This window comes from Podarcis erhardii, assembly GCF_964252035.2.
Source record: "Podarcis erhardii genome assembly, chromosome: 1".
NCBI lineage: Eukaryota > Metazoa > Chordata > Lepidosauria > Squamata > Lacertidae > Podarcis > Podarcis erhardii.
In genome coordinates this window covers 62,274,109-62,286,580 of record NC_138497.1, presented here as the reverse complement: position 1 = coordinate 62,286,580, position 12,472 = coordinate 62,274,109, and the positions used below count along the sequence as shown (strand labels likewise).

Sequence of the window (12,472 nt, the reverse complement as noted above, 5' to 3'; positions counted from 1 at the left end):
TTATTTTTTTAAAGACTTAATAGCAGGTGAAAGCAAATATTTCTGGCAGAAAGCCAGATTAGGCAATACTGGGCTAAATGGGGGCAGATTGCATAGCCTAGCATTAGTTAGCATCCTACATTATGGGGGTGGGAGGGAATGTACACCCCAAAACAAGGACCACATAATAAATAGCTTTTAAGAGTCAAACTTTTGGAATGCAATCATAATATTTGAGGCTGCAAGATTCCTTGTGGACTAGAATCCCATTTCTTTAAGAAGCAGGACACTATTGCACCTGCCAGAGCTAGCCTTCCTCTGAACCATTTATTGTGATTAAGCGAGTGGAGACTGGCTGTGTGCCTTTTAAGAGTACTGCTTTGGCGATTCCCGGCTCACAGTAGTGAGCAACAGCTGCAACTGTATCATTCTGCCTGGCCCGTGGCCCAAACTGAGCCTCCCAGCAAGCTTTGCTTTTCATCATCTGCCTTGAACGTATCTCTAATCAGTCTCTAAACTGTCAAAGAGGAAAAGTTTACATAATTTAAGATTGCTTTAATAACTGTAAATATGGTGCATGGACTTTTGAGGCCACAGTACAGTCCTGTCAAGGTTGTGTGTCAAGCAGACGCTAGACTGGCCAACCCTAGTTATATGCCACTGGAGGAAAACAAGAAGAGATCCTTTTCAGAAAGTGACTAAAAGCTGCAGAACAGCACAGCAGCAACCACACTAATTAAACAGAGGGGGTTACCAGCTGCAAGTGCAGAGAATCTTTGGCTTGCACAGTAACAACGCTGGAGAGCATCCATTTTGGAAAGAAATGAGCAGCGAGGGATCAGAAGCCAAAGTGAAGTTCAGCCGGGTCTAACATAAGTTTCTGCTATCCCTGCTAGTTCTCATTAACACAGAAAAGGCATTAGAAAAGAGCAAAACTCTTCTGACTCTTTGTCTCCCTCCTGGTTTGGTTCACAGCGTTGATGGATTTCTTTTCAAACAGGAATGAGGAAAAATCACACATTTTGCAGTTCTATGCCGCAACTTGCCAAGAAGGTTGCTGGGAATGAGAGAGACGTGGGGATCCGATATTCATAAAACAGTACTTACATTGTGCTCACACAATGTATATAGATTAGCTAATGTAATTATTGTTGTAAGGAGATTTGAATCTCCACACAAACGGAGGCTTACGCAGGCAGGATAACATTGCCAACAGCTCCTAATGATGAACGAACCAAGGTTTTGCTTCTAAGAGCAAGTTACGCATCTAGGCAACGTGTACACATCACCTTGGATTCAGTCCAAAAATTAAGATGCAACCCCAATTATAACTTTCACATGAGGTACTTTGATGCAAATAACATCATGGCGTCTCGGGCGGTCAATGGCTACTAGCCATAATGGCTATGTTTATTTACTGTAAATCTGAGCCATAGGTAGCTGAGCACACAGGAAGCAGTATGTCCAGGCAGGGAGTGGAGTAACAGAGGCATATCCATTGCAGGTCAAAGCCTGAGTGAAGAAAACCAATTGATGGAGAGTGGAATGATGGCCCAGGAAAGCTGACTAGTGAGAAGAACAGGCAGTTTGATAAGCCGATGCACACAGAACAAGAGAGAGGATTGTTTCAGTGGTAGAGCATAGGCAGCAGGGCCCTGGTTCAATCCCAAACAACTCAGCAGGGACTGCATCACATTTATTCTTTCCAGCACCGAATAAAATGTTGGTGTCCAATAATTCTTAAACGCTAACAGCACAAGATGTTTTTAGTTGGTGGCTTTTATTAATTTTATTGCAGCTTTTCTGTATGTTCCAAGTGATTCTGGAACTTGTGGCCTTCCAGATGTTGTTACACTCTAACCCCTATCAACCCCATTTGTCAGATATGATGGGAGTTGTAGTCTAATAGCATCTAAAGGGCTGAAGGTTTCTGATCTCTTTACTAGACCCTGCTAAGCTGCTGCCAGACAGAAAAGACAGCACCAGACCACATGGGCCATTTGGCTGGCTCAATATAAGGCAGCCCCTTATGCTATATTAAGTTATCAGAGACCCTGTGGGGTAGGCAGAGGGAAATGGAAGATGAGAATCTCAAAACGTTAGACTTTCTTAGTGAACAGAATTAAAGCCAGACCTTTATTTATTTCTAGCAGTTGTAATAGTTTTCTGCCAAAAAGCACCAAAAGCATACTATGAAACCGTCGTAAACTATAATGCTACAGAAACACAGAAACACAAACCCATATAAATAATACTAGAAATGTTAGGAAAGAATAATACTGGAAGTACAATACAGCAGAGGCAAACATCAGTAATTGAAAACCTGCTAAAATAGAAGCACATTTTCTAATTTTCTTAAATTTAAAGTGGCTCCTCTTAGGAGGGGCTCCTTAGGAACAGGAAGCAACTACTGTTCCTTCGAAGAAGCCATATGAAGCAACACCGCCACCACCACCCCAATCTTCATTAAGGAGGTGGGAGGGTTCCAATGAAAAAAGGAGGTCCCAAAGGGTAAAAAAAAAGTTATTCCATTGGCCCCTGAAGGGGGGCCTAGTACCAAAGTAAGATACAAGACAATCGGGGACATGTCTCCATTAGTTAAAAATGCATACAAAAATATGTTTATTAGGAGGAATGCACATTAAAATGCTGACAAATTTTCATGAGGGTTTAAAAAAATGTGGAAATGTTGAGGACTGAATTTAATACTAGGAAAATGAGAACTTTAGAGAACTGAAATTGACATTTTTTCCATCCCTACGCTGAGCAAAAATTGGTTATAGATCACCTCCACACCTTATACTGAGAGTGGAAGACAATACGGCAACTGTGCAGCCACTGAAGAACTAGAATACTCTTTACTAAGAGCCTGCTGCTCAAGTTATCCTTGGATCTTAGGCTATGCTAGAGAATAAAATATAAGAAAATACAAATTAACTCTAACTACATTGAGGGTACACAAGATGGATAATCTTAATGGTTATTTCCCCTCCCACAACAATAACAAATAACTGGATAACACATAAGCTCGCTCATATTCAGCAAGCACAATTATATTTCTGCAAGGAAATTCAATCTTTTCTCTCTAGTTATTTTATTATCCATATAAACCATACTGCAACCAATTTAGCCCAGAGTTCTGGAACTCTCCCAGATTAGCTGGAAGCATGCTGCACATGTTAAAGGGAAGGAGGAGTGGGGAGGAAGAAGGCGAACCACCATCTGAAACTCATTAATCAATTAGAATTTTTAAGGGCTTACATCAAAATGTGATCTATTCTGATAAAGTAAACTCCAGTTCACAAGCAGCCTTTGTCCTTTGTGTTATGAATACATTTGATACAAAGTGCATGGAGTGCTTAAAGCACAGTGGGACAGGAACCTGGCACATGGCTGCACACTGAGGCTTAATACTTATGTAAGTCTTGTGGGTTGGAAGCCAACACCAAAAGAAATTAGCAAATATATTTATCTTTTTGCAGCTGGTCATTAAAAGCCTGAGAACTTCCAAATTCATTTTTCTTCAGTAGTTTTACCAAGATCAGCGTAGAACTGTTTGAGAGTAAGGGAGTCAGTGCGGATCAGGATACAGTTATGTTTGCTTCAGGTTGAGCATTTTCAGGTTGCGTCCTGTGGCAACCGGGAAGTACCGGAAAGAGTTATTTCCTGGTTTTGCCGCTCACGCATGCGCAGACACGCAAAATGACGTCATGCGCATGTGCAGAAGTGGCAAATCATGACCCACGCAGACGCAGGTTGCGTTCCTTTCAGGTTGCTAACGGGCCTCCAGAATGGATCCAGTTTGCAACCACAGGTACCACTGTATTTGATTGTCTCTCCTGGTAGGAAGGTCTAGCACATGTATGAAAATGATGTACTGATGGTATTTAATGCCGGTAAAATTAGCAAAAATGTATAGAACTGCTTCAAATGTTTCTTGGAAATGTAAGGAGAAGGAAGGCATGTTCTACCACATGTGGTGGACGTGCAAGATAACAAAAGCATTCTGAGAAATGATTTATAATGAGTTGAAAACATGTTTAAACTAATGTTTGGAAAAAAAAAAAGAGGCTTTTTATTAGGAATTTTAGGTGCAGAGATACCAAAGAAGCAGAAATAATTATTTATGTATGCATCAACAGAAGTGCGGATATTACTGGCCCAGGGATGGAAAGAAGACAAAGTCCTGACCAGAGATAAATGGCTGATGAAGATGATGGACTATGCCGAAATAGCGAAACAGACCGGGAAAGTCAGAAACCAGAAAGAGAAGAACTTCAAGAAGGAATGGGGGGGGGGGAATTATAATATATTTAAGAGAACACTGTAAACAACTAAAAACTTTGGCAGGATTTGAATAATGCTTGTAATGTATTAAAAACTATGGTTAAAATGGACTGTTAAAAAAAAGAGAGAGAGAGAAAATAAGAGAAGCAGTTGGGAAAAGATTGACAATGGTAACCATGGAAGGACGGAGGGGAGTTGAAGGATTTGGGGAATCCTAAATCAGGCTTCCTTAACCTCGGCCCTCCAGCTGTTTATGGCCTACAACTCCCATGATCCCTAGCTAGCAGGACCAGTGGTCAGGGATGATGGGAATTGTAGTCTCAAAACATCTGGAGGGCCAAGGCTGAGGAAGCCTGTTCTAAATGATTATGTTCATGTTTAATGTTTGAATTTTAATATGCAATGTAAAACTTAACAAAAAAGATTTGACAAAAAAGGAAGGTTTTGCACATGGAATGGAGTGGTTAACTTGGACAATCTGAGTCTGTTCAGTCTTGGGAATGCTTTTTTAAATTTTTTAATGAACTGCAACAAAATACAGTTTGCATGCTGCAAGCACAGGTATATTTCTCTCTGCCTCAGGTGATTCCTCTGTTTCCCAAGATCCAAAGATTGTCAAACAGTGTGAAATGCCACACGTCTCACATCCAGTTCTGCATTTCTGACTGCTATAGTGGATATTGGACTATACAGATACTGGAACGACAACGGCACCATTGAACCTATGAGTCTGCACTTTGGATCCTGCAGTTCATTTGTTCAGACCACATGTTTTAATTTCACCTTGGCACACTGCAGTCAACCAAACCAAGGATTTCAGCCTGGCACAAATATTCAGTTACCTATTTGGAAAAAGGGAAACCTCCATGCTCAAGCTGCCCCCTCCCTATCTGCCGCCAGGCTCTGATCCAGAAGGGGCCATCTGGGTCAACCCAGGGACCACCTGCCCCACCACAAATCCAGCCCCAAATGAGTTAAACATATGCTTGGGAGGGGAAGATGCTGCTGCAACTCCTTCTCCTTCCCTCCCAATCAAGGATGGGGGTTAGGTTGTGCAGGATGCTCCTTTGCAAGCTTGCTGTTGTGAAGAGGAATTGAGCCTTCAGGATGCTGCCTCACAAGTGGCTTGCATCCTGGGAAACACCATGCAGGACCAATTGCAGGACCATGCAACAGTTGTTGAGTGGAGGCATAGATCCTGCAGAGTACTGCTTCTGAAGCAGCTCCTTTGCAGGGAAGCAGGAGCGTCTTAACCATAGGGGCTAGTGGCGCGGGGCACCACGGCGCCAAGTTCTGAAGGGCGCCAAGGTCGAGAAAAGGCAGGACATGGCACCTCCCAGCAACAGCTTGCTGCCCTCTGCCCTGCTGCCCTCTGCTGCGCCCAGAGTCTCCTCCCTGCTGGAGGAGCCACCCTCCAGCCTCCCCGCTGGGAGGGAAATGTGGGGGGGGTGGAGGGATTTTTGCACCATGGTGCCAGATACCCTTAAGACGGCCTTGCAGGGAAGGCACCCACAAAGAAGAGCCCTGCACCATGCGGGATCACAACAGGTGTTGAGTGGAGGTATTGATCCTGCGGGGCATCAGGCAGAAAGGAGAGTCAAGCTGCATTGGGCTCCTCCCATCTCCCAAGAAGACCCAGACAGCAGTCACCTAGGTCTTGGCCTTTCATAGCACTCCTGATGCATTCCTCTCCTGCTTGACTGATACCCCATCCCTGGACAGTCCCAGTTCCCTCTGCGTCCTCCAACCCAATCTGCAGAAATTGGTGGGTGTCTCAACCAGACCTCATCCAAGGCCTGAATCTAATTCAGTAGGCTCAGTCTGTGGGAATGTTGAGGAAAGTAGGAGAGGATATATTGATTAAATATTATCCCTCCTTACTCACACTAGTGAGCAAGCAGCAAAGCTTGAAGATTCCCTTGAAGATTGCTGGAAGCAAGTTGATGGATTCGTCAGAATCATTTAAGCTAAGCAATCCAGTCTGGCTTGTTCCTGGTAAGTTTTCCCTTTTATTTCCCTCTTAAAATAATAATAGCCCGACAGTCTTGTTTAAAAGTAAGAGTAAAGTTTACTTGCATTCAGTTCACAGTAGTATTCTGAAGGCAGGCTTTCTTCTTGTGGTTACAGTTACTGGTACATTTGTAGAGAAAAGAAGTTCGAGCTATGCCTCAGACTTTCTACCTTGTGACTTCCATCCTCTGTAAGGATGAGCCATGTGCTAAGAGCCAGAAGAGAGGAAGATGGCAAAAGAGCAAGAGTCCAAAAAGAGAGGAAGATGGCTGCATGGCTAGCCCTTTTGTAGGGTCTGCTAGGGTCACACCCATCTACCTGGTCACACACGGGGAGTGGGGGGAGGCTCCAGAGCAGGTGTGAGAGGAAGTCCTCCCTGTCTGGAGCCACAACTCCCTGTGGGTCCACTCTAGGCAACAGGAAAATGTTGTGCTTGACTGCTTCAGTGATAATACATCCCACACAATCGGACTCAGGAATTAGGTTTCTGCTGAATCCAGAGCACAACCCTACTGTTTGGCTTCAAGTTAGCTTCAGATCACATCTTTGAATTCAAAGATTTAACCTGCACCTTTCATAACATTTGAAGCAACCTGACAGGGCATTGATGATGTGATAATCACATGGTCAGGCTGTCCTAGTTGACTCCTACAATTTGCGGGTCTCTTCTACTGCTATGTTCATGGCACAGAGCCATTTACCGGCATCTTATTCCCATGCTACTCAGATCATGTGAGAACATAAGAGCAGCCTTAGTCCCAGCAGCCAAACAGATACCTCTAGGAAGCACAGAACCAGGTAACACCTCTATTCTGTTATTTCTCTGTTGCAACTGGAGTTCAATGAATTCCACTTCTGAACTGGAAAGTTGCAAATACCCCTCATAACTAGAATCAACCGATTTATTCTTCTACATAAATTTGTCTGATCCTCTTCTCTAACTTGAAAGGGGTATCCACAACTTGTCATAGAGAAGGCCATAGTTTAATAGTATGATGTATGGAATATTTAATTTCCCCAGTCCTGACAGTTTCACTGGATTACTTTCAATTCTAGTATTATAAAAGGGGGAGACTATGTCTCACCATGCATAATTTTATAAATCTATCCTGTTCCTTCTTGGCCAACTTGGCCCTTCTAAATTTTAAAAGTCAACCATTGCAGGGAAGCTGCGCTGAACTCCTTTCCAGTTTTATTGCCTTTTTTAGACACCATTTTTTGAGATATCGTAACCAGAAGCCCTGGGTCACTACAGAAAGTGGAGGCCAGAAACATAGTTGCCATATTACCAGACTTAGCAAAGCCATTGGTAGAGGTGATGGTGGCTCAGGTAGAAGCTACAGAAGGAGTTTATTGTTATAGTTAATACATTTCTCTCCCATCTTTCTTCCAAGGAGCGCATGGTTCTTTCCCTGGTCTGCATTTTATCCCCACAACAACCCTGAGAGGTAGGTTAGACTGAGAGGCAGCGACTGACCCAAGGTCACTTCAGCAAGCTTGATAGCCATGTGGTGATTTGAACCCTGGTCTTCCAAGTTCCTAGTCTAGCATTCTAACCACTACACCACAACCGAGTCTCATGAGCTGTTCCCTTGTGGCCCAGAACTTCAGTGGAATAGGAGAGAAAGATTGCCATGGACTGGTTGGCCACAGAGGAATGGTGGGAGGAACCCGCTGGGGAACTAACAGGGGAAGAAGGCTCAGAACCCAGGGATTGGTGGGGGAAGGAAAGGATGTGTAGCTCATTGTGGGAGGGATCACAGCCCTGTAGTGGAGCATTTGCTTTGCCTGCAGAAGGTCCCTGGTAACAGTTCAGTCCCCAGCACCTCCAGGCATGGGCATAGCCAGGGGGGTGCAGGGCACAGCTGCCCCCTAAATCAAGTAAATAAATAAAAATACTTAAACTGACCAATGGAGTCTCGATAGCTTGGTCCTGCCCCCCCCCAACATAAATCCTGGCTACGCCATGCCTCCAAAGAGGGCTAGGGAAGACTCCTTGCCTAAAACCCTGGAGAGCAACTGCCAGTCAGTGCAGGCAATCCAGAGCCTGATGTAGGATTGGTGTGACCGCTTTCTGGTGTTCTTAAGCCTTCTCCATGTTCAGCCTACAGCATGTTCTAGAGGTGAACCCTGCTATGAAAGGAGGTCCTGGGGAGATGCTCTCCACCAGGAAGCCCACTGCAACGCTAGCATCTGTTTTCATCCCACCATTAACAGCAAACCTGTTGCTTTTCCTGCCGCTCCCTAAGGAATCTAGATGAGACCGACCGACCGACCTCCACCCGCCCCGCTCCTCCGATCAGCGTCGCGCTTGCGGGGCCCGAAACCTCGGCAAGGCAGGCGCGCCTAGTCCCTCCATGCCGCTCTACGGCCCCTCGAAACAGCCTTGCAGGAGGCCAGCGAGCTTCCCATTCAGTCACAGCCCGCCACAAAGCCCATCACAATTGGCACGCCGTCGGATTGCCATCACCGAAGCCCTGATCCAAGATTTAATGCGTTTTTTGGAGAAAGGCTGATAATAATAATCATTTAAAATATCTCCCCCGCTCTCCCCTCCTCCTTGCAGTTCATGGGCATGATGGCAAATGCGAAGCTACGCAGAGCTGCGTTAGAAGGTGGGGGAAACCTGCAATGCGACGGGGAAGGCAGGGAGGAGGAGCAGGGGGTGCGGTGCAGAGAGAGAGAGACGAGCTCCCTGCGTTTCCTATTCAAAGCCAAGGGAGGCAAAACCCTCCCCGCGGAGTGGGGAAAGCTCTCCTCCCCCAGTCCCGTCCCCCAGATCCCCCCCCCCCCGCTCCGGGAAAGAGCTTCGATCATTTTTCGAGCGGGTGGGAGGCAGCAGCAGTCTGAAGAAGCCCGGCGGTAACCTGATCCCCTGCAAAACACATCAAGAATAGAGAGCCTGTCTCGCTCGCTTGTCTGTATCTCTCTCCACCGCAGGGGAGTTGGAGGAGGGATCGGCCGTGGAAGGAGCGGGGAGGGCTGTGCCTTAAAGCGCTGTCCCAGCGGGGCTGGACAGGGTTAACCTCCAGATCCGCAGTTAAGCGAGGGAAGCGCTCTGCCCAGCGACCCCGCCCTCGCCAACACTTGCTGCAACGCTCACTGCGGATGTTTCCAGAGAACAATGCATTATTATTTTTTTAAAAAGTAACTATATTTCTTTTTTTGCACACAGCGTGATTAACCCAGCGGCAGAAGGCGGTAGATTTCCTGTAGATGTTCTGTTTCATGAACGATCGTTTCTGCGTTCCTTCATTCGCAGTTATTTATTTTGCTTCGCCTACTACCCGAACCCCAACGTCCTAGACGTGGTGGGCTATCAATCTGAACGGAACCGCCTCAAATCGGTGCAACAGGGCAGGCTGAAGCGCCCTGCGTAATCCTCCTACCCTGCAATCCTACACACACTGACCAAGGGAGCAGTCCTGCTGATCGCGAGTGGCACTTCGGAGAAGGCGTGCCTAGAATTACGCTGCAGTCCTAGCCACACTTACCTATAGCCCTCAATGAGACTTGAGTAGGCTGTCAGGCACTGATTAGTGAATATCCAGGCTCAAACTGGATATTCCCCCCATACAACCGTATGATGGTCTAGACCTCAGTGGATCCAGGAGGGTGTGCGAAGAGACTCCAGGTGCCTAGTTACTTATCCCTCTTTGGACCGGCTACAAAAATCTAATTTGCAGAAATCATTGTATTCCATCCCACCTTGGATGGAGCTCTCCTGACGATCTTCTAGATCCACCCGCCCCGCCCCCTTCCTTTCGGCAGATCGCTAAGGAAATCTGAACTTAGCTTCTTTAACAATACTTTTACCTACTGGCGCAATGCTGCAGACATACTGTATATACAACAATATTCCCCACCTCACGCAGATACAGGGCTTAAAGCGAGGGCTTCGCTCTATACGCGATGAGCCCGCTCATTAAGGGAAAAGACAATGCCAGCATTCATTGGGGGGGCGCGGAGATGGCTTTCTCTTATCTGCATTCAGCCCTGACTTTCATGCGCAAAAAGCTCTGCTGCAGAGCGCGAGCAAGCTCCTGAAAGTGGAAACGACGACGCTCGAAAGAAAGCGGCGCGCACCACGCACCGTTCCCCTCTTTTCCTTTCCTGCCAACTTTGAAACTTTGTACTAAAAATGCGATCGTTCCCAACTCGCAGAAAAGCAGACTCCTGCTGCACGCTTGTTTGTAAACTTTGGCGAGGCGAGACTAAGCCCGCCGCGTGGGCGAGAGGACGAGAGCGCTTTCCCCTCTTGCCAAAGTGCCTGGGAAGGTGAGCCGCTTGCTCGCCAACGCCTTGCAAGGCGAGCGAGGTGGACAAACAATAGAAAACCCTGGAGGTGCGGACCGATCAGGGATAAAACGGCTCCCTTCTTTTCCTCTGAAGTCTTCTCCTTTAAACTGAACTGCAGCAGTGAAACAAACAACGCGCCGCGCACTTAAACACACGCCCTCCCCTTGTTTAGATCAGCTGCAAAAAAAGGAAAGAAAACAACCCACCCCCGTCAGATGTTTGTTAATGTTTCTCGGCGGCGGCCACCAGAGTTCTTCCCCCCACCTCCCCGGCTATTTATTAGTAGCCAGCCAGCATTTCACGCCCGCCTCTCTCGCCCTTTGCAAAAAATTCTCACTCACTTTCTGTGCGCGATGCCCCAAAGCTCTTCTCTTGCAGTCCGTCCTGCTTTCCTCGCCTGAGCAGCCCGGCAGCAGCAGCACTACTGCCACTCTTCATACTTCTGATCTCTCTACTTGGTGCTCTCTTTGGGAAACCTTTTTTTTTTCCTCGCCAGAAACAGATTTCCTACATTTCATCAGTCCACATAGACTGAACGGAAGTTTAACGCTTACTTTTTTCTGGCGGAGGGAAAGGGGGGGCCGTTGAAACAACGACACGGCAAATACAATTGACACCGGTTTACCCAGCCTTGAAACGCAGATATTGAATTACAAACTATTGGCAAGGACTTTGGGTTGAGAAGGGTCCAGCTCTTATTTATGCTGCTTCCAATATTCTGGTGGAGGGGAAGGAGGGATGGGTGAGAAATACCCTTTAAAAATAATAAGCAGCAGGCTGGGGTTTATTGGAAAGCGTTTACTGCGACACCACAGTATGTTGTAAAATGTTTCTTATGGAGATGGTTTAATTTTTAGCTTTGTTTCCTAAAAAGATCATTGGGTGAGAGGCGCATCCCATTGAAGTCAGTGGCAAAGTTCCCACTGATTTGAAAACACAATAAAGTGTTGTGGCTGGTTTGCTGTAGTATTAACTTTCATGGGCATCTTCCCCCTTTCCCAGGCATTTGATAAAGCTCAAACCACATTAATAAAAAAAAAATTCCTTCCAGTAGCACCTTAAAGACCAACTAAGTCAGTTCTTGGTATGAGCTTTCGTGTGCATGCACACTTCTTCAGATACCATTAATCCACTTACACATTAATTCCACATACACTTTCTCTCTGCTGGCTAAAGACATGTTGTGGGATGTCCACATGAAACCCTCCCGCTAATTAACATGGTACAATCTCCTAGAAAGCTCTCCTGGCTAAGAGTCAATTAAATGAACAGCAGAAAGATTTGCACAAAAGAACTCTCTAGAGCAAGGCAAGGGGAGGGATCTGTGGCCCTCCAGATGCGGTTAGACTACAACACTCATCATTTCTGACCATTGGCCATGCTGGCTTGCGGTGATGGGAATTGGAGTATATCAATATCTGGAGGGCCACAGGCTCCTCATGTCTGTCCTAGCCTCCTTGAGTCAGGCTTGTTTGTCTCCCGCTATGCCATTCTCACCAGCACTCAAAATCAACAGCCTAAGACCATCACTTCACCTTTCTTCATGGTAGGGCTGCATCTGTAGGTCTCATGCAAGTACACCTCTGACTCCTAAGGAAGTGCCTTATATGCAGAGAACTGCAACACTTGACTGAATCCCCAGACCAAGACCTGGTTCACACAGAGCATCTGCTTGGTCACTGTGGTAACAGGATGCTGGACTACAGGTCTGCTCCAGCCTATGACTGTCCGGTACCTAAAATTATCCAGTCCAAAATACTGTCAGTATATACTTGTGGACTGACAACTGACAGTTTTTTGACATGGTCAGTTCCTGGCAGGGCTGTCTTAAGCATATGTGGTGCTGGGGTGCAAAGATCTGCCAAGCACCCCCCCCCCAGGTTGCCCAGTCCCAGGC

The 12,472-nt window shown here is 46.3% G+C and overlaps 1 protein-coding gene across 4 annotated transcripts in view; it reads right to left on the bottom strand.

Moving 5' to 3' along the window:
- Window positions 1-11,193, bottom strand: part of GAS2 (growth arrest specific 2) — a 118,451-nt gene extending 107,258 nt beyond the window's left edge. For 2 of the 4 annotated variants that reach the window (XM_081836013.1, XM_081836010.1), the window contains exon 1: window positions 10,917-11,193. The gene's annotated coding sequence lies outside the window, so the exon portion shown is untranslated. Of the gene's footprint in view, window positions 1-9,770; window positions 9,985-10,916 lie in introns of those variants that run through there. The other 2 variants (XM_081836009.1, XM_081836012.1) reach the window with 2 other exon arrangements.
- Between the last annotated feature and the right edge of the window lie 1,279 nt (window positions 11,194-12,472).